The sequence below is a fragment of the Schistocerca serialis genome, chromosome 10 (assembly GCF_023864345.2).
Source record: "Schistocerca serialis cubense isolate TAMUIC-IGC-003099 chromosome 10, iqSchSeri2.2, whole genome shotgun sequence".
NCBI lineage: Eukaryota > Metazoa > Arthropoda > Insecta > Orthoptera > Acrididae > Schistocerca > Schistocerca serialis.
In genome coordinates, this window is record NC_064647.1 from 167,813,741 (window position 1) to 167,833,233 (window position 19,493).

Genomic DNA, 19,493 nt, shown 5'->3' on the forward strand with positions numbered 1-19,493 from the left:
GTGAGAACATGCAAATGGCAGTGTGGTATTTCTTGAGATAATGATTTAATGATCGACAGAAAGAAAACAATATGTACAAAATTTGCAATAAAGAAAACTAACTGCCAAGAGGATTTTATTCTGAACATTGAGGATGTAGACTTAGAAGAAGTGGGCTGTGTTTCCGGGAACAGAGGTGGACAAATTTCTGACATTGCAAAAACCACACTGATATGATCTTTTCTAAAACAAGTACATACATATACTTACTGAAAACAAAACTGTGCTATATGTTGAAAATGGAAAAGTTGCTAAAATTGTGCTACAAGATTATTTTCCCATGCATATTGTACCATATACCACTATGTGGAGGAACAGCAGATCTATACATTCAGAGAATTTTGAAACTTTAAAAGAAAGCCATTAGATGCATAGTAAACTAACACTATGGGAATCCTGCAAAAACAAATTCATAGAATTTAAAATATTTGCTGTACCAAATTTGTCCATACATGAGACAAAACTTCTTTTAATGGTAAATTGTACAGCACTTGTAAACAAGATTTTCATGACCACAACACAAGAATGAGAGAAAATTATCATGCCTGCAGTAAAAGATTGAAAAAAATCGATAGGGACCCTGCAAGTGCAGGAAGGTTATTTTATAACAGACTGACACTTTGCATAAAGAGTGAAAAGAAAGTCAGAACATTCAAGTAAACCTCAAACGACATCTCATCTCTCAATGTTAGTATAAGGTGAAGCAATACTTGCAGGTGAATCCATGAACAAATGTCATTTTAAAGTTGGGAATGGAGTAAAACACTTTCTTTTTCATTTGGAAACAAATTTTGACAGAAGGAAAAAGAATAACAGACTGTAGTGGTGAAAATACAGTAGATAACATACAGACCAACTGTATTTGGTGCAAATATGATTTAAATGAGTTTTCACTATGTATAAATGTGTAAATGTCTGCCTGTGTAGCTAAGTGGTTAATATGGTTGACTGTAATGTAGATGGCCCAGGTTTGAATCCTGTCCAGGTGGGAGATTTCATCCACCCAGGTGCTGGATGTTGTTTTGTCATCATCATCATCATTCATCATCACCAACCTGCAAGTCACTAAAGTGGTGTCTACATCTACATCTATAAGGGGCATTAAAAAAGAAATAAGCTGGAGGATAATTACAGAAACCAGTATCTGTATGTTAGAAGTATTGACCCTGGCTGTTGAGACACTTGTCTCACTATGACACAAGTTGGTGAATGGCTATCTCATAAAATTCCTGGGCCGGCGATGTTAACCAATTCTGCACACACAGCTGGACATCATCATCCAAGGTGAATCATTATGCTGACGTTCTTCTTTGACTAAGATGGTCCCCTTCACTTCCTGCAGCATGGGACAACAGTGAATGCCCAGCATTACTTGCAAACCTTGATCACTCTTTGCCAAGAAATCAAATCAAAACAACCAGGCAATCTCACCCGTGGGGCCATTCAGCTCTACAACAATGGAAAGCCTCATATGGCCAACACAGTCATGGCACTCGTGCAAAAATTCAAATGGGAGGTTCTTGGCCACCCTCAATGCAGTCCAAACCTCTCTGGTTGTGATTACGCCATTTTTGGCCCCCTTTAAAAGGCTCTGAGGGGCAAACAATTCACCTCAAATGATGATGTCCAGCTGTACATGTGGAACTGGTTAACATCACAGCCCTGGGAATTTAATGAGACAGCCATTCACAAGTGTCTCAACAGCCAGGGTCAATACTTCTAACATACAGGTACTGGTTTCTGTAATTTTTTTTTTATTTTTATTTGGTATGCGTATTTCATAGATCCATACATGCGAGTGATTCGCCTGGATGTGGAATGTGTCAATACAATTGTACAAATACAATTGATTCGATAGAATAGTAATATAATACAATGATATAAATATTAATAAGTGTCACTTTTTCTCATTTACAAGCTGTCATTTAACTAGTATAGCAATTCTCAATATAACATTATAACTATAACATTAACATAATATTGTATCATCCATCTAATAACTAAGAGACTAAATACATCTATTATTAAGGGAGGGCATTACTTCTGGAAAATAATTCATCTAACGAGTAGAGTGGATTGTCAAGCAGGTATTTTTTTAACATACCTTTGAACAGCGTTTCATTTTCTCTTGTATATTTAATATAATTAGGCAATGCATTAAAAGTCTTTATAGCAGCATACTTTACTCCCTTCTGTACAAGTGTTAAATTTTTTAGTTCAACATGTAGATCATCTTTACCTCTAGTATTGTAGTTATGGTATGAACAATTTGTTTCATACTGAGCATAGTCTTTATTAACTACGTTCATCAGAGAGTATATGTACTGACATGTTGTGGTCAGAATACCTAACTGTGTAAAACATTTTCTACATGAGGTTTGTGTAGGAACCCCACACATGATTCTGACTGCTCTCTTCTGAGCAGTTAAGATTTTTTTTGAGGCTGGTGAATTACCCCAGAATATTATGCCGTAACTCATTAATGAGTGAAAGTACCCAAAGTAAGCTGATTTTAAAATGTTGATGTCCCCAAAATGTGTAATGATTCACAGAGCAAAAGTTTCTGATGAAAGCCTTTTTAGAGTAAGGGACACATGCTCTTCCCAGTTGAGCCTACTGTCAATGTGAACCACCAGGAATTTAGTGGTTTGCACCTGTTCTAGTTCCTGGTTGACATGAGCAATTACTATATTTTCTAGAGTTTTATTTTTTGTGTGGAACTGTATAAAATTAGTTTTTTTAATATTAACTGAAAGAGAATTAATTGAAAACCAAGCTGCAACTTCTCTGAGTATATCATTAATATCAGTCTCCAGATCAGCAGTAGACTTACCATCTATGACAATGCTTGTATCATCAGCAAACATTGTGAATTCACAATTTTTAGTAATGGACAGGGGTAAATCATTAACATATATTAAAAAACAGCAAGGGTCCAAGGGCAGATCCCTGGGAAACTCCATGCTGAATTTTGCCCCATTCAGAATCCACTAGATTAGAAGATCCTTTGTTGCAGCCATTTATAACCACCTTTTGTTTCCTGTCTTCAAGATATGATTTTAGCCAGCTACCTATAGGCCCTTTGATTCCATAATGATAGGCCTTCTCCAAGAGTATCTTGTGGTTTACACAATCAAAGGCCTTGGAAATATCACAGAAGACACCAACTGGTGGCTTCTTACTATTAATAGACTCCAAGACATCATTTGTGAGTGAATATATGGCATGCTCTGTGGAAACCCGTTTTTGAAAACCAAACTGTCTGTAGTTAATAATATTAAGTTTATCAAGATGTGCCACAATCCTGTTATACACTGCCTTTTCAAGAACCTTTGAAAATGTTGTTAAGAGAGAGACAGGATGATAATTTTTGACATCTGTAGCATTGCCAGACTTGAAAAGAGGTCTTACAGTGGCATATTTCATTCTCTCTGGAACAACTTCCTCATAAAGAGACATGTTGCAAATGTGAGCAAGTACTACACTTACATCATTACTGCAGGCTTTCAACAGTTTACTAGAGATGTTATCTATACCTGAAGATCCTTTACTTTTAAATGAGTGAATTTTTTTTTTATTTCATTAACAGTTATGAGTGTTACATTTATATCATTAAAACATTGTGGGAGGTTAAGTTTCAGAATATCTGCAGCTTCCCTTATGTCACCACTGCAACCTATTTGAGAGGTGACACTTAGAAAGTGGCTGTTAAATGTGTCTGCTATCTGTTTACTATCAGTTATTTCCAAATCATTAATTTTTAGGACAGCAGTTTTTTCATTGTCAGATGGTTCAGTACCTGTTTCCCTCTTTATTACACTCCAAATCGTTCTGATTTCATTGTTTGAACAGTTAATTTCAGATTGTATGCACATACTTTTAGATTTTTTAATGACTTTAGTTAAGATTTTGCAGTATGTCCTATAATATTTCATCTGGAGGGGATTATTGGATTGTCTGGATATTATATATAGTTCTCTTTTTCTCTGGCATGATATTTTTATGCCCTTGATGAGCCATGGTTTTTTGCTTGATTGCCTGTTCTGTAGTCTACAGACCTTTTTTGGAAAGACATTTTCAAATATACCTAATAATTCATCAGTAAATAAATTATATTTTCTATTAACATCATTTGCAAGATAAACATACCTCCAGTCAGTCTCCCGAATGCATAATTTGAATTTTTGGATATTTTCCTCATTCATGTTTCTAATGGTTTTCCACTGTGCACTAGCTTTGTAATTAGGCCTCTGGCTCATTTCTTTTTGAATGCCCCTTATACATCTACATCGATACTCTGCAAATCACATTTAAGTGCCTGGCAGCAGGTTCATTGAACCACCTTCACAATTCTCTATTGTTCCAGTCTTGTATAGCGTGCAGAAAAAACGAACACCTATGTCTTTCCATACGAGTTCTGATTTGCCTTATTTTATCATGGTGATCATTTCTTTCTACGTAGGTCAGTGTCAACAAAATATTTTCACATTCAGAGGAGAAAGTTGGTGATTAAAATTTCGTGAGAAGGTTCCTCCACAGTGAAAAACACCCTCGTTTTAATTATGTCCACCCCAAATCCTGTACCATTTCAGTGACACATTCTCACCTATTTTGTGATAATACAAAATGTGTTGCCCTTCTTTGAACTTTTTTAATGTACTCCATCAGTCCTGTCTGGTAAGTATCCCACACTGCACAGCAGTATTCTAAAAGATAACAGACAAGTGCAGTGTAAGAAGTCTCCTTAATAGATCTGTTACATTTTCTATATGTCCTGCCAATAAAACACAGTCTTTGGTTAGCCTTCCCCACAACATTTTCTATGTGTTCCTTCCAATTTAAGTTGTTTGTAATTGTAATTCCTACGTATTTAGTTGAATTTATGGCCTTTATAGTTGACTGATTTGTCATGTAACCAAAGTTTAATGGATTGTTGACTGATTTGTCATGTAACTAAAGTTTAATGGATTGCTTTTAGCACTCATGTGGATGACTTCACACTTTTCATTATTTAGGGTCAATTGCCAATTTTTGCATCATAGAGATATCTTTTCTAAATCTTTTTGCAACTTGTTTTGATCTTCTGATTACTTTATTAGTCAATAAATGACAGTGTCATTCGCAAATAACCTAAGTCAAATGAAAAGACTTGCAGTAGTTGGCCAAATAGCCATAGAGGGGGTCTCCAGACCAAAAATGCCATTCAGTTATTTTGTTTCAATGTCTAAATATTTTCTGCATTATGGGTAACATATATGATTGAAAAAATTAATTTTCAGTTTTTGTTCATGTCTTAACATCTTCTGCAATATGCCACAAAATGTAAAATTTTGTAGACTTTCCTTATGTCTGCAAGACTGTTCTATAAATTAATGTAGCTATCAGTATTTATCATCACTGTGTACTACTCTCAATTATCTGTTCACATTATTATCACAAAAACTTGTTTTTGTGTAACAATGACAAACTTCTAAGAATTTTTTTAATTCTGTATAAGACTAGCAACATGACATGTCTAATATCATTCTAAAATATTATTTATGGGTAGAAAAATAAAATGAATAATCCCAATGATCAAATTTTACCCCCTCCTCTCATGTCACATAAGCACAGCAGCTTTCTCACTTACAATGTCATGAAAGTAGAATTTCAAATCTATGCATACAGTCAGATATGATATTGGGTAATTTGTTTGTTAATACTACAACCACAAATATCTGGTCATACCTAGAACCATGGCCACGCCTGTGTCTCTTAGGACATTGGTATTTTTCTGTTCAATTAGCCATTATCAGTCCTTTACTGAGGCTACTAATGAATTTATTCTTTGAAATGATGGATATTTTATTTATTCTTTGAAGTGCTGGATATTTTATTTAAAAATTAACGAAAATATAGTAGCTATTCACAAATTATGAATTATTATTAAGAAAATTTACACAAATTTCTTGGGTGCCTTACTGGCTAGCATCACATAATGAGCACAAATTATAGTCTTTTGATGTGCATTTATTACAGACAGTTTGCTTACACTTATGACATTTTACAAATGATTTGTTTCCAATGCAGTCAGACTTTACATGGCAGTGTATTCCCTTTTCTTGTCTCTGAGGGATATCTTCAGGGGTGGCAAGAATCTTCTTGGTTGCTATGTTTTTTTCCACAAGCTACTCTCACAGCTACAGTATGAAACCCTGTATTTCAAATTTTTCTTATTTGGAGGGTTGTATGGTATCCATGAATTTATCCCATGTGAATCCAGTAAGTTGCAAAATGTGTGAGCAGGTCAAGATCTGAATGGTGCTTCAACTGACTATTTGTGAGCCATTTCATTGATTGTGACCAGTCCATATTTAGGACAGTTATAAAATGTAATTGTATCTGGCTGCTTTTTCAAACAGTATCAACTTTCACACAAGGATGCATAGTGCCAATAATCAGTACTTTCTTGCTGCTATTTCCCTGATAAACAGTCAATGTGATACCATTTTTCTTCAACAATACTGTGCTATTTGACCATTCTGTTGCCTTCTTGACGGAGACTGGTATTTCCCTGTAAGATCAATTTATGTTGCCACAATACTTGTCGAATTTGCTTTTGCGGTTTCAGAGAGAGTCCAGGAGACAAAAAAATTGTCATGTGTGACATTTATTCCCTTGTTTGAGTAAGGATGCACCAATTTTTCCACAATTAAGTTGCTCATTGCTCAACCTAGTCACATCTTTTCCTAGATAAATGGAAGCATTCACAATATATTTGGAATGGCCATCCAGTACTTTTGCCCATATTTGTCTGGTTTTGAGTCAATGAACTGTGTGAACCTGCAGTGGCACTTTGAAGGAAAAAGCTGTTCATTGATTGCTACATATGCACCTGATACATAGCTACATTGTGCATTCACAATAAACTCATACCACTTTTCTGTACCACTTTTCTTCCTTCAGTTTGATTTTGTGGATCTAATGTCAAATCTGAGAGAATGCATTATCTCTCTGAATTTATCATGAGCCATTGCTGCTTCATGAAATTATTTCCCCAGTACAATGACCACAGTGAGCCTACTAATAAGCCCTTAGCTCCTAGTGCACCATGGACAAACAATATAGCTATAAAAAATTCCAGTTCTTCAACTTTAATAGTCCAGATATCTCAATCCAGCACTTGATGTACTTTGGTCTCAGTGCATTTTGCAACATGTTCCAAACTTTTGTCCATTATCAAAAGATGCCAAGCACGATAGCGATCTCATCCCATTTCTTTGAAATGGCTTACATGTACCCTTGACAACATCCATACAATATTTATTGTCAACAGATGGGTAAATAAAATAAATAAATATTAACAGAGGATCCCCATGGTCTTTGAATTATCAATATGTGCCTGCTGAACAATCACCTGGTCGTTCCATCTGGAGCTACAATATCTCGACCTGAAAGAAACTGAATAGTCCACAACATTGGTCATTTCTGTATCCATTGTAGTCCAGACAACACCCATGGCCATGAGTAGATCTAGACTGTGTGGGAGCTGTCCCTATAAAAGTCAAAGGTTAGTATCAAAATACATAGAGTGCATTCACAAACACGCCTTTATAAATCTAGTGTTGTGCCTGCAATAACTCAAGAAAGCTCCAACATATAAACATAATTATTGCAAGAAGAGTGTGTCTTTGCAGCTTACAGGTAAACGTTAGTGTATAAGTTCACAGCATTTTTATTTCACACATTGGTATTCCAGTTGCTACCAGTTTATTTATCAACTGTAGTTCTATTTGTAGTTCATTGTTCCTATTTGAATTCGCATATTGTCATTTTGTAATTTGGAGATAGTGAGTGGAGCTGTGGATGCTAGAAAAAGGAGTGCCAAGTGGAGAAATTGGAACATTTCTGACATATCCTTCTGTTTGAGCTCAATAGAGGAGTGACAGCAGTGGAGGCAGCCAGAAACATTTGCTCCATGTATGGGAATACTGCCATTGGACAGAGCTCAGTAACAAAATAGTTTTCTCATTTTAAGAAGGATTATTTTGATATTAGTGACTCTCCCCATTCAGCCATTCAGGAAGACTTTCAGGGTTCGATGAAGATCATTAAAACACATTTCTCCACAATGATCCATGTCAGTGTACTTGAGAATTGGCAGATATTAAGCTCGAAATTTACAAACCAAGAAAAACCTGAATTTCCAAAAGCTGCTTGTAACATGGGGATAGATCCAACAGATGAACATGAAATGTCCAAAGTAGCAAAAGCTTGAAACCTAAAATGTCAGCAGGAGTAGATGAGGTGCCTGTTTATATCATAACAATGACAGCTGCACAAATCACGAGGCCCTAGGCTTATGTAGCCAGCTTATCATTTTGTGAAGGACCGTTCCCGGAAAGAATGAAAATGCCAAAATTTAAGCCAATATTAAAAAACAGCGACAAGCACAGGGCAGAAAGCTTTTGGCCGATATCCCTCCTTCTAGCATTTTCCAAAAAATAGAAAAATTAAGAAGCACAGAATGAACAAATATCTAAATGACCATAAGTTACTAAACAGAAATCATCAGGCCTTCCAAGCAGGTAAAAATACAGAAACAACACTAATGTGCTACACTGAACAAATAATCAAAAATCTAGAAAAAGACAACAGCATAGTAGGAATAAATTTAGATCTCTCCAAAGCATTTGATACAGTCAATCACAGCATTCTTTTAGGAAAACTGGAAGCATCAGGTATTCATAGGACAGGAAAAACGTGGTTTGAATCTTACCTACAAAACAGAACACAGATTATAGGACTGATATCAGATTACTCCAACTACAAAATAAATTTAGTATCAGATGCAAACAAAATGGAAATAGGATTGCCGCAAGGCAATATTCTAGGTCCCTTATTATTTCGTGTCTACATAAATGACTTTCACAACTCAGATGGAGCAGCAAAGGCCATACTATTTGCAGATGACACTAGTGTGATAATAGATACACCAGAGCAAATGCTACAAACAACTACTGATCAAGTAATAATGAATGTCCACACTTGGTTCAATGCAAACTGGTTGACATTAAAAACAAATTAAAAAATTATATGCCCTTTGGGAAAACATGTCAAAATGTAAATCTTGATTTCTTGTTGGGTGACAAGGTCATAGACAGAGTAGCATCAACAAAATTGCTGGGGATTCATGTAGATGAAAATCTTAATTTTAATTATCATGTAATGAAACTTGTGCAGAAACTTAACTCAGCCTGTTTTACTCTTAGAATTATTGCAAATGTTTGTACTGACAAGGGTGCCAGGATGGAATATTGTGACCATTTTCAGTCTCTTGCAACATATGGAATAATATTTTGGGTTCCACCACTTGCTGTCTAAAACAAATCTTTCTGTTACAGAACAGGGCTATCCAAATAATAACACACTGTCATCCACAGACACAATGCAAACCCTTATTCAACATGCTTAAAGTTCTGACAATACCATCCTTATATGTATACAAATGTGATTCATATCTAAGGGCCCACCTTGCAGATTTTCAGACAAATGCCAACTTGCATAACTACAATATTCGAAATAGCACAGCACTCCACACTCAGCGACCAAAAAGGACCCACACACAAAGGCATGTGAGCCATATTGGTGGAAAACTCTACAACATACTGCCAGCCAACATGAGAAAGTTAGAAGATGAAAACAGCTTTAAAATAGAATTTAAAGAATTTCTCCTTGAACAGTGTTTTTACTTGGTAAATGACTACTCAGGTCAATTCTGATAATGTTTCTGTTAAGGAAAACTGGAAACCCTGTCTTTCATCCCCTAAAGTTTCTGTTAATTTTTTAAATCTGATGGACAGCTGTTGAGTGTGGTAAAATCATTACTGAATTACTGTAATGAATATAAGGGCTTCCGGCTTCTTGTTGTTGTTGTGGTCTTCAGTCCTGAGACTGGGTTGATGCAGCTCTCCATGCTACTCTATCCTGTGCAAGCTTCTTCATCTCCCAGTACCTACTGCAGCCTACATCCTTCTAAATCTACTTGGTGTATTCATCTCTTGGTCTCCCTCTATGATTTTTATCCTCCACGCTTCCCTCCAATACTAAATTGGTGATCCCTCAGAGGCCTCAGAACATGTCCTACAAACCGATCCCTTCTTCTAGTCAAGTTGTGCCACATGCTCCTCTTCTCCCCAATTCTATTCAATACCTCCTCATTAATTATGTGATCTACCCATCTAATCTTCAGCATTCTTCTGTAGCACCACATTTCAAAAGCTTCTATTCTCTTCTTGTCTAAACTATTTATCATCCACGTTTCACTTCCATACCTGGCTACACTCCATACAAATACTTTCAGAAACGACTTTCTGACATTTAAATCTATACTCGATGTTACAAATTTTTCTTCTTCAGAAACACTTTTCTTGCCATTGCCAGTATACATTTTATATCCTCTCTACTTCGACCATCATCAGTTATTTTGCTCCCCAAATATCAAAACTCCTTTACTACTTTAAGTGTCTCATTTCCTAATCTAATTCCCTCAGCATCACCCGACTTAATTTGACTACATTCCATTATCCTTGTTTTGCTTTTGTTGATGTTCATCTAATACCCTCCTTTCAAGACACTGTCCATTCTGTTCAACTGCTCTTCTAAGTCCTTTGCTGTCTCTGACAGAATCACAATGTCATCGGGGAACCTCAAAGTTTTTATTTCTTCTCCATGGATTTTAATACCTATTCCGAACTTTTCTTTTGTTTCCTTTATTGCTTGCTCAATATACAGATTGAATAGCATCGGGGATAGGCTACAACCCTGTCTCACTCCCTTCCCAACCACTGCTTCCCTTTCATATCCCTTGACTCTTATAACTGCCATCTGCTTTCTGTACAAATTGTAAATAGCCTTTTGCTCCCTGTATTTTATTCCTGCCACCTTCAGAATTTGAAAGAGAGTATTCCAATCAATATTGTCAAAAGCTATCTCTAAGTCTACAAATGCGAGAAACGTAGGCTTGCCTTCCCTTAATCTTTCTTCTAAGATAAGTCGTAGGGTCACTATTGCCTCATGTGTTCCAACATTTCTAAGGAATCCAAACTTTTATTTATTTATTTATTTATTTATTCTTTGCCCATGGACTCCAGTTGAAAATCCAGCTGAGTGTATTGGGTGTGTCATACAATAGCCTATTAACATCAAACTTGATTTCATTATATATAAATGAAACAAATAATTAAACAGAAATAGTCCACAATCATACAAAGGTTTTACATGTTTCACATTATATGTACACACAAATCCAAACAACATACAGAAATGATAATTGTTAAAGGTACATTGCAGTAATGATATATTTCAACACCATCTTAGTATTCACTCAAACTGTATATACATTTCTCTGTGAGATATAGTTTCAAATGATTTTTAAAACATTTTAGATCTGTTTCTTTTTTAATGATTTTGGGGAGTTTATTAAAAAACCTTTTGCCTGCTTCTTCTGGGGCAGTCATAGACAGTTTTAGATTTCTGTTTATCATGTAGTAATTTTCATTTCCTCTTGTACCGTGTTTGTGAACATCTTTATTTAGGAGGTGTTTATCACTTGACCTTACCGCCATTATGCTTTGGTATATGTACAGTGAATATACTGTCATAATATTATAGTGTACAAAAGCTTGCCTATAGCTCTGTCTTGGTGGTATTTTTGCAATGCACTCACTGCCATTTTCTGAATTGTGAATATTCCTTTTAGGTAGCCAGCTTGTGCATTTCCCCATATATGAACTGAATAAGACAAATGTGGGAAGACAAGTCCATAATACATTGATCTGAGGACTTTATCATCCACAGTCTTAGCTGTTTTATGCATGATGAAGATCTGTTTGTTTATCTTTTTACACAATGCATCTATGTGCTCACCCCATGCCAAATGTTTGTCTATTATAGTTCCTAGAAAATTTGTGCTGGTTACTTCTTTAATAGTCTTTCCATTTATATTAACATTTATATTATAATTTTCACTATTCTTGGTCTGAAATACTACATTCATTGTTTCAGACTGATTCATAAACAGGTTGTTTTGTGTTAAATATTTATTTGCATTTTCAATAGTCAGGAGTGCTTCCTTCTCAAGCTTCTCCTTTGTGTCAGCTGTGCAAATGATTGTTGTGTCATCAGCATACATTATACGTTTCTGATTTATATAGCTAGGGAAGTCATTTACATAGAGTATAAATAGTATTGGCCCAAGCACAGACCCTTGCGGCACACTGTGTTTAACTGTTTGTAATTCTGATCTGTAGTTTGTTATATTTCCCCCACTAGTATGTCTGATTTCTGTGCATTGTTTCCTATTTGTAATGTATGATTTAAGTATGTCATAGCATTTTCCTCTAATTCCATACTGATATAATTTCATCATTAATTTTGAGTGGTTCACACAATCAAATGCCTTAGACAGGTCCATAAAAATCCCACAAGTCTTTTGTTGCCTGTCAAGTGAATTAAGAATGTGGTCAATTATATCTGTTGATGCTGTTTTTGTTGACTTCCCTTCTCTGAAACCATGTTGTGATGAATGCAGTATACTGTACTTTGTTATAAAACTTACAATTCTATTCTTTATTATCATTTCATAGATTTTAGCAAATGTTGAGATCAATGATATTGGCCTGTAATTTCCTAATTCATCCCTGTTCCCTTTCTTAAATATTGGCTTCACTTTACTTACTTTCAGTGAATCTGGAAATATACCTTCTTCTATCGCAGCATTCAGCATGTGTGTCAATGGTTTTAATATACATTCCCTGCATTCCTTTATGAGATGTGATGTGACACCATCCAAGCCAGATGAATGTTTAATTTTAAGTTGTTTTATTAGGTTTGACACTTCTGCATCTGTTGTAGGTATGAAAACCATAGTATGATTTGTATGTGGGGGGTTTAACAATTTACTTACTGCATTTGTTTTATTTTGACTTATTAATTTGTCTGCTACAGTAATATAATATCTGTTAAAAGTATTGGCTACTTCAAGAGGGTTTGCGATGCTTTTCCCACTCATCAGTGGGCAGATGTCCTCTGCCCGATTTGTTACTTTTCCTCTCTCTTCATTAATGAACGACCATAAACCTTTTGAGTAGTTCTTTCCCTTATCTATAGACATCCTGATGAATGATGCTTTAGTTTCTCTGATAAAACTACAGTACTCTTTCTTTTTTATTTTATACAGTGTGTTGTAGGCCTCAGTATTTTTTGTTTGGAGAGGTCATAATACACTCTCAGATTATTTCTGGCATGGATTACTTCTCCAGTCACCTAGCTTTTCTTTTTTTGTTGCTGTTTGACAAACCTTTTACTAACAGGACATGTAACATCATAATAATAATTGAATAAAGAATAAAACTGGTTCCATTTGGTGTTTGCATCTTTAGCTGCATATATTGTATCCCAGTTTTCTGCCTCTAACATCTTTTTTAGCAGATTTATGTTATGTGGGTAGTTCTGTCTTCTCATCTCCCATATCTTTTGCACTGAATCACTAGTCTTCATATTTATGTCTATCATGATTGCAAAATGGTCTGCTAATGTGGAGTTTATTACCTGTGTGTCACAATAGCATGTAGGAATATTTGTTATTACATGATCAATAATAGTTTCACTATGCTTTGCTAATCTGGTTGGTTTATCTATTCTTATTTTTAGATTGTATATGCACAATAAGTCCAGTAGGGTCTTAGTATTGTCTGTATTTTTACTCGTGTCTATGTTCAGATCTCCTATAATGATCAAATAAGTATATGTTTTTGAGAGGTGTTGGATTATATCTTCCAGCTGTTCAAAGAAGGTTTTAATTATACCATTTGGTGATCGATACAAACCTAATACTCAACATAAATTCCCAGCAATTTTAGTTTCCAGTGCTGTAGCTTCAAAGATCAATTCTATATCATATTTTGTTATATTTATGGCTTTAGTTGATTTATAGTTAGAAAAAATGGCAACCCCACCACCTTTATAGGAAGTTCTGCAAAAACTGGCTACTTTCACATAATTCTTCAAGTTGTATATTCCTATGTGATTTTCTTTTACCCCATGTTCTGTAACTGCTAGAATGTTTGGCCTATACTCCTGTAATATTACCTAGAGTTCCTCTGTTTTATTGTTTATGTATTGAACATTTTGGTGAAGTATTCTAACAGTTGGCTTTAAATGTAATAGTTCCCCTTCCTGTAATATACTAAGTACTTCACTTGCTCCCTTTGCTTCTGGTACTATGCAGTGATTTTTTTCAGTTTGTGTCATTAAACCTGGATCGTATCTTTGTCTGGTGTTTATATTCCTCTCACTATTGTGACACTGGTATTTAAGATGGACAGTTTTACTTACATCTTTCTCCATGTTCTCTTTCTGCTTACTCGGTACCATAAAAAATCCCCACTTAGTGTAACAGGTCTCCTAGTTCTCAGGCATCTGTCTTGATTGGAAGCTGCTTCTGCTGTTGATCTCCCAGGCCTCAGGTACCTCTTCTGTGTGGCTGCTTTTGCTGGTGGCTCCTGTCCTCCCCGACTTGGTGACTGCCCTTCTTTGTTAGCTGCTGCGGCTAATGACCTTTGTATGTTTTCCTCACATGCATTTTCATTGCCTTGAGGTAGTATTATGGGGTCTGCTGTTCTGAATGCTGTTGCTGATGACGACAGCTCTGCTGATGATTGTGGTGATTCTGCTGCTATTGGTTTATCTGACACTGCTGCTGAGAATATCTGAGCCTTTGCTGCTGCTAACTTATCTTCCCCAAGGTCAGCTTCTATCAGTTTTTCCATTCGTCTGTAAAGAATTCGCGTTAGTACTTTGCAGCTATGACTTATTAAACTGATACTTCGGTAATTTTCACATCTGTCAACACCTGCTTTCTTTGGGATTGGAATTATTATATTCTTCTTGATGTCTGAGGGTATTTCACCTGTCTCATACATCTTGCTCACCAGATGGTAGAGTTTTGTCAGGACTGGCTCTCCCAAGGCTGTCAGTAGTTCTAATGAAATATTGTCTACTCCGGGGGCCTTGTTTCGACTCAGGTCTTTCAGTGCTCTGTCAAACTCTTCATGCAGCATCATATCTCCCGTTTTATCTTCATCTACATCCTCTTCCATTTCCATAACATTGTCCTCAAGTACATCACCTTTGTATAGACCCTCTATATACTCCTTCGACCTTTCTGCTTTCCCTTTTTTGCTTAGAAATGGGTTTCCATCAAAGCTCTTGATATTCATGCAAGTGGTTCTCCTTTCTCCAAAGGTTTCTTTAATTTTCCTGTAGGCAGTATCTATCTTACCCCTAGTGAGATAAGCCTCTACATCCTTACATTTGTCCTCTAGCCATCCGTGCTTAGCCATTTTGCACTTCCTCCCGATATCATTTTTGAGACGTATGTATTCTTTTTTGCCTGCTTCATTTACTGCATTTTTATATTTTCTCCTTTCATCAATTAAATTCAATATTTCTTCTGTTACCCAAGGGTTTCTACTAGCCCTTGTCTTTTTACCTACTTGATCCTCTGCTGCCTTCACTACTTCATCCCTCAGGGCTACCCATTCTTCTTCTACCGTATTTCTTTCCCCCATTCCTGTCAATTGTTCCCTTATGCTCTCCCTGAAACTCTGTACAACCTCTGGTTCTTTCAGTTTATCCAGGTCCCATCTCCCTAATTTTCCACCTTTTTGCAGTTTCTTCAGTTTTAATCTACAATTCCTAACCAATAGATTGTGGTCAGAGTCCACATCTGCCCCTAGAAATGTCTTACAATTTAAAACCTGGTTCCTAAATCTCTGTCTTACCATTATATAATCTATCTGATACCTTTTAGTATCTCCAGGGTTCTTCCATGTATACAACCTTCTTTCATGTTTCTTGAACCAAGTGTTAGCTATGATTAAGTTATGCTCTGCGCAAAATTCTACCAGACGGCTTCCTCTTTCATTTCTTAGCCCCAATCCATATTCACCTACTATGTTTCCTTCTCTCCCTTTTCCTACTCTCGAATTCCAGTCACCCATGACTATTAAATTTTAGTCTCCCTTCACTACCTGAACAATTTCTTTTATCTCATCATACATTTCATCAAGTTCGTCATCTGCAGAGCTAGTTGGCATATAAACTTGTACTACTGTAGTAGGCATGGGCTTCGTGTCTATCTTGGCCACAATAATGCGTTCACTATGCTGTTTGTAGTAGCTTACCCACACTCCTATTTTTTTATTCATTATTAAACCTACTCCTGCATTACCCCTATTTGATTTTGTATTTATAACCCTGTATTCACCTGACCAAAAGTCTTGTTCCTCCTGCCACCAAACTTCACTATTTACCACTATATCTAACTTCAACCTATCCATTTCCCTTTTTTAATTTTCTAACCTAACTGCCTGATTAAGGAATCTGACATTCCACACTCTGATCCATAGAACACCAGTTTTATTTCTCCTGATAACGACGTCCTCTTGAGTAGTCCCCGCCCAGAGATCTGAATGGGGGACTGTTTTACCTCCGGAATATTTTACCCAAGAGGACGCCTTCATCATTTAATCATACAGTAAAGCTGCATGCCCTCGGGAAAAATTACAGCTGTAGTTTCCCCTTGCTTTCAGCTGTTCGCAGTACCAGAACAGCAAGGCCATTTTGGTTATTGTTACAAGGCCAGATCAGTCAATCATCCAGACTGTTGGCCCTGCAACTACTGAAAAGGCTGCTGCCCCTCTTCAGGAACCACATGTTTGTCTGGCCTCTCAACAGATACCCCTCCGTTGTGGAGTAAAGCCTTAGAACAAACAGTCTATGCAGTTACAATACTGTTAGTATAAATGCATAAAAGGTTATATTACTGTGTCTTGTATGACCAAGTATTATTCTTTGTACATTTTTTGTAGAATTTTGTATGTATTATTCTTTGCGCTATTTAACGTAAAATTTTGTATGTTCCTTTTGTACTAATTGTCTCCCATGAATTTACGTGTACTTTTGGACAATATACATACAATATTTATTGTCTATGGATGGATAAATAAATAAATAAAATAAAATAAAATAAATGTGATGAACTGTGATCATTCCACCATCGTGTGACATCTGGCATGAAATGGGTAAGTTCCAAAAATCATGTGTATGGGTACCACATGCTCTAAGCCACAATCACAAAAAACAATGGATGGCTATACATGCATCTCTGCTTACTTGTCTCCAATTGGCTCATGAACAACATCAACCATTACTATCCAGTATCATTATTGGTGATGAGAAATGGTGCCTTCATGCTAATATAAGGAAAAGAAAGGGCCCAAACAAAAATGCAGCTCCCCATACAAAGACCTGCAAGCATCCACAAAAGGTAATGTTATGCATTTGGCGGAATAGCAATGGTGTGGTGTACTATAAATTGGTTCCCCAAGGTGCAACCATCACTACTGCCATTTATGATTAATAACTGAGATGTCTTCTGGATGCAATCCAAGAACAGTGACCAGGAAGACAGTGTGAAGTGATGCTACTCTGTGATAAATGACAGAAAACTCTATACAGGAATTGGGTTGGGAAGTTATTCTACACCCACATTATTCACCTGATCTTGTTCCCTCAGATTTTCCACCTTCTGTGCTCTCCATCAAACAACCTTCAAGAAACTTCTTTTCTATATGAAAATGTGGTCCAGAAATGCCTTGACAAATTGTGTCCCCCAAAATCATGTGGTTTCTACAGTCATGGAACTGAAAAGTTGCCACAGCATTGACAGACTGTTGTAAACAGTGAAGGAGAATATATTATTGATGACTAATGTCTCTGTTATGTGAACTTATGGAAAAATACTACTTATGCACCAACCTAATAAAATGACATATAAACATGCTTACTTTCTTCAGCATTATTCAATATATCATCATGTGGTGTAACATCATTTTCTGATGAAGAATCTAAAACTATAGGTTATGGCAATTCTTCCTCAGATGAAAACACCAGTGGCTAACCCTTAGATTCATGAACCAAAATCTCACTTCAGCCATTTACAATGTCCCCTGTTCTGTTCTAAGGCATTTGGCCATAATACTTGTGTATTTTACAAGTACTGTTTACATAGTTATGATGCATTACAAAAACTGTATTTCATGGGACAAAGCACTGTTGGTGTGATACTTGTGTACATTTTCAGACATGTTCCAGTATGATCTTCCTCCCCTCCACTGCTAGAGAACTGCTAAGGTAGAGACATTAAAGTGAATTTTGAGTTTGCTGGTCAAAGGTAATCTAAAAATAAACATGAAGCTATATGAGATATTAAATCACTATACGCACTGCATTTTCCCTTGGTTTTAAGTGAATCTGGATTCTTCTCTTTTAAGGTTTCCCAATAAAAAGTAAAGTGAAGTGTGTTCAGTAATTATCTAATTTGATAAAAAGTCACAGAAATTCAGCAAACTAGGCAACAATGGAAAATACTGAGAAACCAAAGAATTGTGGAATGGGTTACAAATGATGCAGCTGCAGCTGTTGTGTTAATACCTTTAACAAGCTGAGACTAAATGAGAAGTGTTCCCATAAAATCTTCATTCTTTGCCTTTCTAAATCTCTCTCTTTCTACCCGTACTTTCAGACATCTGGTTATCAATTTAAAATCAACCACATATTTGCCAGGCATCCTTTTTTTACACAATATTAAAATCTTCATTAAAATTTGTCTGTAGTCCCATTCCTTAATGGGGCACACTGCTCTACCCTTGTATTTTAACTTAATACTTGGAAGACAGATATTTTATGCATATTGTGTATTTATTGACTCAAATTCCTTAAACTCATCTCCACAGCAACCTGGAATTCCATGAAGAGCACTCAGGTTTGACAAAACTTATGTGTTTTTTCTCATTACATTGAAGAAAGTAATTTACAATGAAATATATCTACAAAATTAAATTGGATAGTTAGTACAAATGCAACACCAACATGTAATAAGTCTGTATTTATTAGAGACCCTTACAGACAGTAAACTCAGCAATGAATGGCAGACTGCACATGGAATGATTGTGGCAGCCCATCCAAACCAAGTTCATTTTCCAGATGAATAGCAGATTAAATATCAATGTATGATTCAAAAATGTCAAAACTAGACGTGACCCACTTTCTTACTCAGGCATCCAAATCTACATGATTATGATGTTTTACAAACTATTTGATGTTAGTTTTCTAATTAAGTTCTTTTCCATACATAATTATAAGTAAGCTAAGGAAAATGTGGGAGGTAATAAAAGCAATGAAAGAGGATAGATTGCTACTCACCACATAGAGGAGGCAGCAACTGACACACAGGTACATTTAAAGTAAGAGATAGAGCCAGGCATTTGATCTACTTTTAAATGTTCTTTAAATGTGCCTGTCTGCCACTCAGTATCTCTTCTGTGTGGTGAGTACCAATTTATGATTGT

At 36.0% G+C, this 19,493-nt stretch overlaps 1 protein-coding gene across 1 annotated transcript in view; it reads left to right on the forward strand.

Moving 5' to 3' along the window:
- Nucleotides 1-19,493, forward strand: part of LOC126425282 (uncharacterized) — a 66,759-nt gene that overhangs the window by 31,123 nt on the left and 16,143 nt on the right. The gene's annotated exons all lie outside the window — the stretch shown is intronic.